Source organism: Phasianus colchicus, chromosome 21 (assembly GCF_987193195.1).
Source record: "Phasianus colchicus chromosome 21, bPhaCol1.hap1.1, whole genome shotgun sequence".
In the NCBI taxonomy this organism is placed as follows: Eukaryota; Metazoa; Chordata; class Aves; order Galliformes; family Phasianidae; genus Phasianus; species Phasianus colchicus.
This window is the reverse complement of record NC_143456.1, coordinates 29,843-42,956: the sequence shown is the minus strand read 5'-3', so window position 1 is coordinate 42,956 and position 13,114 is coordinate 29,843. Positions and strand designations below refer to the sequence as shown.

Sequence of the window (13,114 nt, the reverse complement as noted above, 5' to 3'; positions counted from 1 at the left end):
AGACTAGGGAGAATGTGGCTCCCTTGATTAGTGAAGGGGGTGTTCTGGTAACGGGAGATGCTGAGAAGGCAGAGATACTGAATGCCTTCTTTGCTTCTGTCTTCAGTGAAAAAGCTCCCCCTCGGGAATCCGAGACTCTGGAGGTTCGTGAAAGGGTCTGGGTAATGGAAGACTTCCCTTTAGTCAGGGAAGAGGTGGTCCGAGAGCGCCTGGGCAACACCAATGTTCACAAATCCATGGGACCCGATGGGATGCATTCACGGGTGCTGAGGGAGCTGGCAGATGTGATTGCTGAACCGCTCTCTGTCATCTTTGAGAGGTCTTGGAGAACGGGGAGGTGCCTGAGGACTGGAGGATAGCCAGTGTCACTCCGGTCTTCAAAAAGGGCAAGAAGGAAGATCCAGGCAATTATAGGCCAGTCAGCCTCACCTCTGTCCGTGGAAAGGTGATGGAGCAGCTTGTGCTGGATGCCATCTCCAGACAACTGGAAGAAAAGGAGGTTATCAGGAGTAGTCAGCATGGGTTCACCTGAGGGAGGTCACGCTTGACCAACCTGGTAGCCTTCTATGATGTTCTATGATGGGTAGATGGGGGGAGAGCAGTGGATGTAGTCTACCTTGATTTCAGCAAGGCATTTGACACTGTCTCCCACGACATCCTTATAACGAAGCTGAGGAAGTGAGGGATAGATGAGTGGACAGTGAGGTGGGTTGAGAACTGGCTGACTGGCAGAGCACAGAGGGTCATCAGTGGCGGTGCAGAGTCTTGTTGGAGACCTGTAACCAGCGGTGTTCCTCAGGGGTCGGTGCTGGGTCCAGTCTTGTTCAGCATCTTCATCAATGACCTTGATGAGGGGATAGTGGCCACCCTCAGCAAGTTTGACGATGATACAAAGTTGGGAGGATTGGCTGACACGCCTGAAGGCTGTGTGTGGTAGTGAGGGTCTGGCGCCCGGAAGATATCGCGTTGTACGGGAAGACAGGGTCCCCCTCCCGATAGCCAATAGCGTTCAGTGCCCAGGTTATATAAGGCTGTTTTTCCCGCCAATAAACACCATTTGCCATCCACCACATTGGTGTCAGCGAGCCGATGGACCGAGCGACCTGAGATTGGTCGCCATGCCATTCCCAAACCAGGTCGCCACGCCTACGATAGGCAACAAGTGGTGCCGAAACCTGGGATTGTTGCCTGGACGGGTGAACAGCGGCCAGATCGGCAGGACCAGCCTGGCGGGGAGGACGCTCCCGGACCAACAAGGAGGATGGAAGTCCTCCTTGGTTGTATCGCAGTTAGATAAGCAGTGGGGTATCGATTTTAAGCCCAAAGATTTTACTCTCGCTATTGCGAGGCTTTTGCAAATTAGGGTAATTGACCAGCCGGTGGATATTCTCTACCCCGAAGTGTGGGATAAGTGCACTAAAGCGTTAACTGAGGAGACGATGTCCTTGGGTTGTGGGAGAAGCCTAGAGTTGTGGGGGAGAGTCGTGCGGGCCCTGCGCAGGGCCATGCAGGAGCGGGAGAGCTGGAGGGCGGCAGAGAGCCGTTTGTTGGCCACCCCGGGACTGGGAGTCAGGGTGGCCACGCGGACTTTGCACCCCTCTGACGATGACGATTACATGTCCTCTCAATTGAACCCCGACCCGTCCACGGAGGGACAGAAACGTGCTAAATCCTTCTGGGGTGGGTTAATCGAGGAGGCCAGGGGTGCTGCGGAGAAATCAGAGCCTGAGGAAGTTTGGGCTCGACCGCCCCCCTATGCGCCCCAAGATGGCGCCGAGCCAGAAGAGGGAGGGCGGGGGGAAGACGTCCTTGGCGGGAACATCAAGGAGGTGTTAGATAAAGGCGGTGGGAGCGACCGGGAAGGTGAGGGGAGTGTGAGTGAAGGGTGGAAAGCCAATCAGAGCGGCCATCTGAAGAAATGCCGCTGTGGGGCGAACATCCTGCTGGGCAGAGGGCGGGACGAACCAAGAGGGAGGGAACGGCCTGCCCGCAAGGGAGGCGGGCGGGGCCAGAGCCTAACAAAAAGGTACGGGAAACCGGAAGTGGCCGCTCAGTCGGGCTCTGACTCCGGATCAGACACTAGCTGCGATGAGTGGTTCGCAATTGACTTAAACTCAGAGGAGGAGGGAATGAATACGAACAGAGTTAAGAGCCGAAATATTCCCATCCAAATTAAAGAGAAACCGTGAGGGGGAGAAATCCTTCTTACAGACTGGAGGAAAATAAAGATTGCATGCGCCAACTGGGCCCCATCAGCCACACTAGCGTTCCTGGTCCGGGTGACGGATGGGGGACAGAGGGTCCACTTGCCAATAAACCCTAGGGATATACAAACAATTGTTAAGGCAATTGCAGATAAAGGGCTTAACTCAGCTATGGTCTCCACCCTTATAGATGGTGTTTTTGGGGGAGACGATATGCTCCCATTTGACATAAAACAAACCTGTAGACTAATTTTTGATGGAGCAGGGATGATTGTTTTTAAACAAGAATGGGAAGATAACTGTGCAAGGCAACTAGCTCAAGTAACTGGGGAGGATCACCCGCTACATGGTTCCAGCCTGCAGCGGCTGATGGGTACAGACCCAACAATGATTACCCCCCAAGCACAGGCCCTGGGCCTCCAGGCCCATGAAGTTATGACAACTACTTGTGCGGCCAGGGATGCTATTTGCACAGCCTCTAAAGTTATTGTTAAGCCATTGCCATGGTCCACCATAAGACAAAATGGAAGTGAGAGCTTTACACAATTTGTAAATTGCCTCCAGGCAGCAGTCAACTTGTCGACCCTGCCTGCGGAAGCGAAAGGCCCGGTTGCCACCAAGGCGGCCCACAAGAGCGTGCTGGCCACAGGCGGTGTGACCAGCCCGGCACAGTGGTGCTGCACAAGATCCGCCGCTACCGGAAGTCCACAGAGCTGCTGATCCGCAAGCTGCCCTTCCAGCGCCTGGTGTGCGAGATCACGCAGGACTTCAAGACCGACCTGCGCTTCCAGAGCCCAGCCATAGGCGAGCGAGGCCTACCTGGTGGGGCTCTTCGAGGACATCCGGATCACCCGGCGCATCTGTGGGGAGCGTGCCTGAGGCCACAGCCCATCCCCCTTTCTCTTCCGATTAACATCATGTTGGTAGAGCACCAACAACTGTTATAAGAATGTTCTTGTTCAGAGCAACTTGTTTTCTATTTGAGTTTTCTATTGAAGATTGTTCTATTCAAGTTTTCTATTGAAGATTGTTATGTATTGTTATATTTTACCTAATTTAATTGTGCATAGGGAGGGGGGAAATGTGGTAGTGAGGGTCTGGCGCCCGGAAGATATCACGTTGTACGGGAAGACAGGGTCCCCCTCCCGATAGCCAATAGCGTTCAGTGCCCAGGTTATATAAGGCCGTTTTTCCCGCCAATAAATGCCATTTGCCGTCCACCACATTTGTGTCAGCGAGCCGATGGACCGAGCGACCTGAGATTGGTCGCCGTGCCGTTCCCGAACCAGGTTGCCACGCCTACGATAGGCAAAAGCTGTGCTGCCATTCAGTGAGACCTGGACAGGCTGGAGAGCTGAGCAGAAAGAAACCTGATGAGGTTTAACAAAAGCAAGTGTAGAGTCTTGCATCTGGGGAGGAACAATCGCATGCACTGCTACAGGTTGGGGGATGAGCTGCTGGAGAGGAGCTCTGCAGAGAGGGACCTGCGTGTCCTGGTGGACGACAGGTCGGCCATGAGCCAGCAGTGTGCCCTGGTGGCCAAGAGGGCCAACGGCATTCTGGGGTGCATTAAAAAGAGCATGGCCAGCAGGTCGGGGGAGGTGATCCTCCCCCTCTACTCTGCCCTGGTAAGGCCTCATCTGGAGTATTGTATCCAGTTCTGGGCTCCCCAGTACAAAAAAGACAGGGATCTCTTGGAAAGAGTCCAGCGGACGGCCACAAAGATGGTGAAGGGCATGGAGCATATCTCCTATGAGGAAAGGCTAAATGAACTGGGTCTGTTTAGCCTTGAGAAGAAAAGACTGAGAGGAGACCTGATCCAGGTCTATAAATATCTAAGGTGTGGGGGGCAGAGTGGCAAGGCTGGACTCTTTTCAGCGGTGTGTGGAGACAGGACAAGGGGAAACGGCCAAAAACTGGAGCATAGGAAGTTCCGCACAAATGTGCGCAAGAACTTCTTTACGGTGAGGTGACGGAGCAGTGGAACAGGCTGCCCAGGGGGGTTGTGGAGTCTCCTTCTCTGGAGATATTCAAGACCGGCCTGGATGCCTACTTGTGTGACCTGGTGTAGGGAGTCTACTTTGGCAGGGGGGTTGGACTCAATGATCTCTGGAGGTCCCTTCCAATCCCTACAATTCTGTAATTCTGTGATTCAGTGATACTTGGTTGGAAAATGACAGGTGTTTGTGAGAAAGCTGGCATTTTGGGGAAAAAGGCCCTATTTTTAAGAATAAGCTGGGATTTCTGGGGGAATATGTCCCATCTTTGGGAGAAAACTGGTCTTTGTGGGAGAAAATGTCATGTATTTGGGAGAAAATGGGTCTATCTGGGAGAAAAGGCCATTTAGATGGGAGGAAGTGTGATCCTGAGGAGCGTCAAGTAGTAGTCTTGAGATGAAACGCGAGGTATTTCTAAGAGAAGTAGTATTTCAGGGAGTAAATGTCTTCTTCTTAGGGGGAAACATTCTTAGATCTGTGAGAAAATTGTGTTTCTTGAAGCAAATGTCTTCTTTTGGGTGGAAAAGTTCATATCTATGCGAGAAAGCTGGTTTTTCTGGAAGAAAATATCCTTGTTTTTTGATGGAAGAGATGATGTTTAGGGGATGAGAATAGTGTTCCTGGATGAAAATGTGATGTCTTTGTGAGCAAAGTGGTATTTCTGAGGGAAAATGTCCCATATTTGGGATAGAAAGAGTATATCTGAAATCAAATGCCATATTTCAGGGAGAAAATGTCTGATGTGGGGGGGAGAAGGTCGTGTATCTGTGAGAAAGCCTGTGTTTCTGGAAGAAAATGCCAGGTATTTGTGAGAAAACAGATGCTTGAGAGGGAAAAGGCCATCTCTTTGGGATCGAAGTGGTATTTCTGGGAGAAAATGTCCTCTTTGGGGAAGAAAATATCCTCTTGAGGGTAGAAAACAGGTCTTTCTTCCCGAAAATGTCATCCAATTGGGAGAAGATCTCCTCTCTTGGGGAGAAAAGTGGTATTTCTGGGAGAAAGTATCCTCTTCTTGGTTGCAAGTGTCCCATTTGGTATTGTCATGGAGGATTTTTGGGGGAAAGCGTGTGGCAGTTGTAAGAGAAGGGGTATTTCTGGGAGCAAATATCCTCTTTTTGGAAAAGAAGGTGAAATTTCCAAGGGAAAAGTGATATTTCTGGGAGGAAATGACATAGTTGAGAGAGAAAAGTGGGAAAGGGTGGGAAAGAATGTCTTGTATTGGAGAGCAACGGTGGTCTTTTTGGTGTGCCAAGTGGTCTCTTGGGGAGAAAACATGGTAAATATGGGAGACAATGTCCTCTGGAGGAGTGACAAGTAGAATTTTGGAGAGCAAATGTCAGGTATTTCTCAGCAAAGTGCTGTTTCGGGGAGATAGTAGCAGACTTGGTTGGAAAATGACAGGTGTTTGTGAGAAAGCTGGTATTTTGGGAAAAAAAGGCCGTATTTTGAAGAATAAGCAGGTATTTCTGGAGGAATGTATCCCATGTTTGGGAGAAAATGGGTCTTTGTGGGAGAAAATGTCGTGTATTTGGGAGAAAACTGGTCTATCTGGGGGAAAAGGCCATTCTGATGGGAGTAAGCGTGATTCTGAGGAGCGTCAAGTAGTATTCTTGGGATGAAATGGGAGGTATTTTTAAGAGCAGTGGTATTTCTGGGAGAAAATGTTTTCGTTTGGGAGGAAACGTTCATCGATCTGTGCGAAAACTGTGTTTCTTAAAGAAAATGTTTTCTTTTGAGTGGAAAAGTTCATATCTATGTGAAAAAGCTGGTATTTTTGGGAGAAAATGTCCTTGTTTTCTGGTGGAAGAGATATTTAGGGGACTAGAATAGTGATCCTGGATGACAATGTGACGTCTTTGTGAGCAAAGTTGTATTTCTGAGGGAAAATGTCCCATATTTGGGATAGAAAGAGTATATCTGAGATCAAATGCCATACTTCTGGGAGAAAATGCTGGTATTTTTGGGATAAAAATGTCTGATGTTGGGGAGAGAAGGTCGTGTATCTGTGAGAATGCAGGTGTTTCTGGGAGAAAATGCCAGGTATTTGAGAGAAAACAGATGCTTGAGAGGGAAAAGGCCATCTCTTTGGGATCGAAGTGGTATTTCTGGGAGAAAATGCCCCAAATCTGGGAGTAAGTGTCATCATGAGGTGTGTCATGGAGTAGATTTGGGAGGAAATGGAGATATTTCTAAGAGTAGCGGTATTTCTGGGAGCAAATGTCGTCTTCGGGGAAGAAAATGTCCTCCTGAGGGAAGAAAACAGGTCTTTCTTCCCAAAACTGTCATCCAATTGGGAGAAAATCTCCTCTCTTGGGGAGGTAAGTGGTATTTCTGGGAGGAAATGACATAGGTGAGGGAGAAAAGTGGGAAAGGGTGGGAAAGAATGTCTTGTATTGGAGAGCAACGGTGGTCTTTTTGGTGTGCCATGTGGTCTCTTGGGGAGAAAACATGGTAAATATGGGAGACAATGTCCTCTGGAGGAGTGACAAGTAGAATTTTGGAGAGCAAATGTCAGGTATTTCTCAGCAAAGTGCTGTTTCGGGGAGATAGTAGCAGACTTGGTTGGAAAATGACAGGTGTTTGTGAGAAAGCTGGTATTTTGGGAAAAAAAGGCCGTATTTTGAAGAATAAGCAGGTATTTCTGGAGGAATGTATCCCATGTTTGGGAGAAAATGGGTCTTTGTGGGAGAAAATGTCGTGTATTTGGGAGAAAACTGGTCTATCTGGGGGAAAAGGCCATTCTGATGGGAGTAAGCGTGATTCTGAGGAGCGTCAAGTAGTATTCTTGGGATGAAATGGGAGGTATTTTTAAGAGCAGTGGTATTTCTGGGAGAAAATGTTTTCGTTTGGGAGGAAACGTTCATCGATCTGTGCGAAAACTGTGTTTCTTAAAGAAAATGTTTTCTTTTGAGTGGAAAAGTTCATATCTATGTGAAAAAGCTGGTATTTTTGGGAGAAAATGTCCTTGTTTTCTGGTGGAAGAGATATTTAGGGGACTAGAATAGTGATCCTGGATGACAATGTGACGTCTTTGTGAGCAAAGTTGTATTTCTGAGGGAAAATGTCCCATATTTGGGATAGAAAGAGTATATCTGAGATCAAATGCCATACTTCTGGGAGAAAATGCTGGTATTTTTGGGATAAAAATGTCTGATGTTGGGGAGAGAAGGTCGTGTATCTGTGAGAATGCAGGTGTTTCTGGGAGAAAATGCCAGGTATTTGAGAGAAAACAGATGCTTGAGAGGGAAAAGGCCATCTCTTTGGGATCGAAGTGGTATTTCTGGGAGAAAATGCCCCAAATCTGGGAGTAAGTGTCATCATGAGGTGTGTCATGGAGTAGATTTGGGAGGAAATGGAGATATTTCTAAGAGTAGCGGTATTTCTGGGAGCAAATGTCGTCTTCGGGGAAGAAAATGTCCTCCTGAGGGAAGAAAACAGGTCTTTCTTCCCAAAACTGTCATCCAATTGGGAGAAAATCTCCTCTCTTGGGGAGGTAAGTGGTATTTCTGGGAGGAAATGACATAGGTGAGGGAGAAAAGTGGGAAAGGGTGGGAAAGAATGTCTTGTATTGGAGAGCAACGGTGGTCTTTTTGGTGTGCCATGTGGTCTCTTGGGGAGAAAACATGGTAAATATGGGAGACAATGTCCTCTGGAGGAGTGACAAGTAGAATTTTGGAGAGCAAATGTCAGGTATTTCTCAGCAAAGTGCTGTTTCGGGGAGATAGTAGCAGACTTGGTTGGAAAATGACAGGTGTTTGTGAGAAAGCTGGTATTTTGGGAAAAAAAGGCCGTATTTTGAAGAATAAGCAGGTATTTCTGGAGGAATGTATCCCATGTTTGGGAGAAAATGGGTCTTTGTGGGAGAAAATGTCGTGTATTTGGGAGAAAACTGGTCTATCTGGGGGAAAAGGCCATTCTGATGGGAGTAAGCGTGATTCTGAGGAGCGTCAAGTAGTATTCTTGGGATGAAATGGGAGGTATTTTTAAGAGCAGTGGTATTTCTGGGAGAAAATGTTTTCGTTTGGGAGGAAACGTTCATCGATCTGTGCGAAAACTGTGTTTCTTAAAGAAAATGTTTTCTTTTGAGTGGAAAAGTTCATATCTATGTGAAAAAGCTGGTATTTTTGGGAGAAAATGTCCTTGTTTTCTGGTGGAAGAGATATTTAGGGGACTAGAATAGTGATCCTGGATGACAATGTGACGTCTTTGTGAGCAAAGTTGTATTTCTGAGGGAAAATGTCCCATATTTGGGATAGAAAGAGTATATCTGAGATCAAATGCCATACTTCTGGGAGAAAATGCTGGTATTTTTGGGATAAAAATGTCTGATGTTGGGGAGAGAAGGTCGTGTATCTGTGAGAATGCAGGTGTTTCTGGGAGAAAATGCCAGGTATTTGAGAGAAAACAGATGCTTGAGAGGGAAAAGGCCATCTCTTTGGGATCGAAGTGGTATTTCTGGGAGAAAATGCCCCAAATCTGGGAGTAAGTGTCATCATGAGGTGTGTCATGGAGTAGATTTGGGAGGAAATGGAGATATTTCTAAGAGTAGCGGTATTTCTGGGAGCAAATGTCGTCTTCGGGGAAGAAAATGTCCTCCTGAGGGAAGAAAACAGGTCTTTCTTCCCAAAACTGTCATCCAATTGGGAGAAAATCTCCTCTCTTGGGGAGGTAAGTGGTATTTCTGGGAGGAAATGACATAGGTGAGGGAGAAAAGTGGGAAAGGGTGGGAAAGAATGTCTTGTATTGGAGAGCAACTGTGGTATTTTTGGTGTGCCATGTGGTCTCTTGGGGAGAAAACATGGTAAATACAGGAGAAAATGTCCTCTGGAGGAGTATCAAGTAGTATTTTGTAGAGAAAATGTCAGGTATTTCTCAGAAAAGTGCTGTTCCTGCAGTTTTCTCCACTAAATTAGACATTTTATCCCGGAAATACCAGTTCTCGCCCCAATATTAGGACAGTTTCTCCCAGAAATATCAGCTTTCTCCCCAAATCACGACATTTTCTCACAGAAATGCTAAATTGTTTCCCAAACGTAGGACATTTTCTTCCAGAAATACCACTTTTCTCTCCCAAAATATTATATTTTCTTCAAGGAGTACCTGATTTCAACTCCAAAATAGGACATTTTCTCCCACAAATACCAGTATTCCCCCCTGAAATAGGACATTTTCTCCCACAAATACCAGGTTTCTCCCCGCAGATTGGATATTTTCTCCCAGAAATGCCAGTTTTCTCCCAAATATATACAATATTCTCCCAGAAATACCAGTTTTCTGCCTCAAAGGAGGGCAGTTTCTCCCAGAAATACCTGTTTTCTCCACCAAAATAGGACATTTTCTTCTACAATTACCATTCCCCCCCCCCCAGTATTAGGACAGTCTCTCCCAGAAATACCAGTTTTATCCCCAAAATGGGACAGTTTCCCCTGAAATACCAGTTCTCGCCCCAATATTAGGTCAGTTTCTCCCAGAAATATCAGCTTTCTCCCCAGAAATATTGTCGGCCAGATATACCAGTTTTCTCCCAAATATGGGTCCTTTTCTCCCCCAAAATACCAGTTTTCTCCCCTGAAATCGGACAATTTCTCCCAGAAATACCTGTTTTATCCCCCAAATAGGACATTTTCTCCCACAAATACCAGCTTTCTGCCTCAAATAGGGCAGATTCTCCCAGAAATGCCAGTTTTCTTCAAAATATATAAAGTATTCTGCCAGAAATACCAGTTTTCTGCCTTGAAATTGGGCAGTTTCTCCCAGAAATACCCGTTTTCTCCACCAAAATAGGACATTTTCTTCTACAAATACCAGTTTTCCCCTCAATGTTAGCAGAGTCTCTCCCAGAAATGCCAGTATTCTCCCCAAAACAGGACATTTTCTCCCACAAATACCATTTTTCTGCCTCAAAATAGACAAGTTCCACCCACAAATACCAGTTTTCTCCACTAAATTAGACATTTTCTTCCAGAAATACCAGTTCTCGCCCCAATATTAGGACAGTTTCTCCCAGAAATATCAGCTTTCTCCCCAAATCACGACATTTTCTCCCAGAAATGCAAGACTGTTTCCCAAACGTAGGGCATTTTCTACCAGAAATACCACTTTTCTCCCCCAAAATATTATATTTTCTTCAAGGAATACCTGATTTCAACTCAAATATGGGAACTTTTCTCCCAGAAATACCAGTATTCCCCCCTGAAATAGGACATTTTCTCCCACAAATACCGGCTTTCTCTCCTCAAATTGGACATTTTCTTCCAGAAATGCCAGTTTTCTCCCAAATATATAACATATTCTCTCAGAAAAACCAGTTTTCTGCCTCAAAGGAAGGCAGTTTCTCCCAGAAATACCTGTTTTCTCCACCAAAATAGGACATTTTCTTCTACAAATACCATTTCCCCCCCCAGTATTAGGGCGGTCTCTCCCAGAAATACCAGTTTTATCCCCAAAAATGGGACATTTTCCCCAGAAATACCAGTTTTCTACCTCAAAATAGGCAAGTTTTACCCACAAGTACCAGTTTTCTCCACTAAATTGGACATTTTCTTCTAGGAATACCAATTTTTACCCCAATATCAGGACAGGTTCTCCCAGAAATACCAGCTTTCTCCCCAGAAATATGTCATTGTCGGCCAGATATATAGTTTTCTCCCAAATATAGGATATTTTTCTCCCACAAATACCAGCTTTCTCCCCAGATCACGACATTTTCTCCCAGAAATGCAAGATTATTTCCCAAATGTAGGGCATTTTCTCCCAGAAATACCACTTTTCTCCCCCAAAATATTATATTTTTTTCAAGGAATACCCGATTTCAACTCAAAAATAGGACATCTTCTCCGGGAAATGCCTGTTTTCCCCCCTGAAATAGGACATTTTCTCCCACAAACACCAGTTTCCTCCATGAAAATAGGACAGTTTCTCCCACAAATACCAGTTTTCTCCCCCAAAATAGGACATTCTCTCATGGAAAAACCCGTTTCCCTCCATGAAATAGGACAGTTTCTCCTAGAAATACCTCTTCTCTCCCAGATTCTGGACATTTTCTCCCAAAAATATCAGTTTTCTCTTCATATTTGACATTCTTTTTTGTAGCATAACAGTTTTCTACCCCAAAATGGGACATTTTCTCCCAAAATACCAGTTACCTCCCATGTATTGGGATGCCAGTATTCTCTTCAAAACAGGACATTTTCTCCCACAAATACCAGTTTTCTGCCTTGAAATCGGGCAGTTTCTCCCACCTGTTTTATCCCCCAAAATAGGACATTGTCTCCCAGAAATACAACCTTTCTCCCCCAAAATATGTCATTGTCGGCCAGATATACCAGTTTTCTCCCAAATATAGGATTTTTTTTTTCCAGAAATACCATCTATTTCCCCCCAAATTGGACATTTTCTTCCAGAAATGCCAGTTTAGTCCCAAATATATAAAATATACTCCCAAAAATTCCAGTTTTCTGCCTCAAAGTAGGGCAGTTTCTCCCAGAAATACCTGTTATCTCCACCAAAATAGGACATTTTCTTCCACTAATACCAGCTTTCTGCCCCAATATTAGGACAATTTATCCCAGATATCCCAGATTTATCCCAAAAAATAGGATATTTTCCCCAGAATTGCCAGCTTTCTTCCCCAAACATAAGACATTTTCTCCCACAAATACCCGTTTTCTGTCCCTGTAATAGAAGATTTTCTCCCAAAAATAACAGTTTGCCCAAAGAAAATAGGACAGTCTATCCCAGAAATGCCAGTATTCTCCCCAAAACAGGACAGTTTCTCCCACAAATTCCTGTTTTCTCCACTAAATTGGACATTTTCTTCTAGAAATACCAGTTCTCGCTCCAATATTAGGACATTTTCTCCCAGAAATACGAGCTTTCTCCCCAGAAATATGTCATTGTCAGCCAGATATACCAGTTTTCTCCCAAATATAGGACCTTTTCTCCCACAAATACCACTTTTCTCCCCCCAAAATAGGACATTCTCTCCCAGAAATACCAGGTTTCACCAAAATAGAGGATATTTTCTCTGAGAAATACCAGTGTTCTCCTCAAGTAGATAGCATTTTCCCAGAAATAATGCTTTTCCACAGTAAATATGACATTTACTCCAAAATGTATGTCATTTTCTCGCAGGAATACCAGTTTTCTCCCAAATACGTATTGTTTTCTCCCAGAAATACCACTCTTCTCCTCGAAATACGGTATTTTCTTGCAGAAATATGACTTTTCCTCTAAGAAATACCAGTTGTCTCCCAAGTAAATGGCATTTTCTCCCAGATATACCACTGTTCTCACAAACGTAGGACATTTTTATGCAGAAATACCAGTTTTCTCCCAATTACATTGCAGTTTCTGCCAGTAATGCCAGGTTTCTCTCAGATGTATGATGTTTACTCCCAGAAATACCAGCTTTCTCCAAAATATGTAATATTTTCACCGAGAAATACCAGTTTTCTGCCTCAAATCGGGGCAGTTTCTCCCAGAAATAACAGTTTTCACTCCCAAAACAGGACATTCTCTCACAGAAATACCGGTTTCCCTCCATGAAATAGGACAGTTTCTCCCAGAATTACCAGTTCTCTGGTAGTTTTGGGAGAAAATGTCCCCCTTTGGGAGAAATGTTATCTTGAGGATTGTATATGAAAAAAGCTTCATATATTTAAGAGACAACTGGTCTTTCTGACAGAAAAACATTTCAGACGTGAAACGGCCGTCTGATTGTTAGGAGTGTGAAGTAGTGTAATTGGGAATAAATGTGATGTATTTGTAAGAAAGCTGGTATTTCTGGGAGAAAAGATGGTATTTCCAGGGGAAAATGTCCTCTATTTTAGAGAATGCTGGTATGTCTGGAAGGAAATCTATTTTTGGAGGAAACTGCTATAGGAAGGATAGAAAAGTGGTCTTTCTGGTCGA

General features: G+C 45.1%; 1 pseudogene; it reads left to right on the top strand.

Moving 5' to 3' along the window:
• Window positions 1–2,051: 2,051 nt before the first annotated feature.
• Window positions 2,052–3,083, top strand: LOC116240159 (uncharacterized; annotated as a pseudogene).
• The last annotated feature ends 10,031 nt before the right edge of the window (window positions 3,084–13,114 follow it).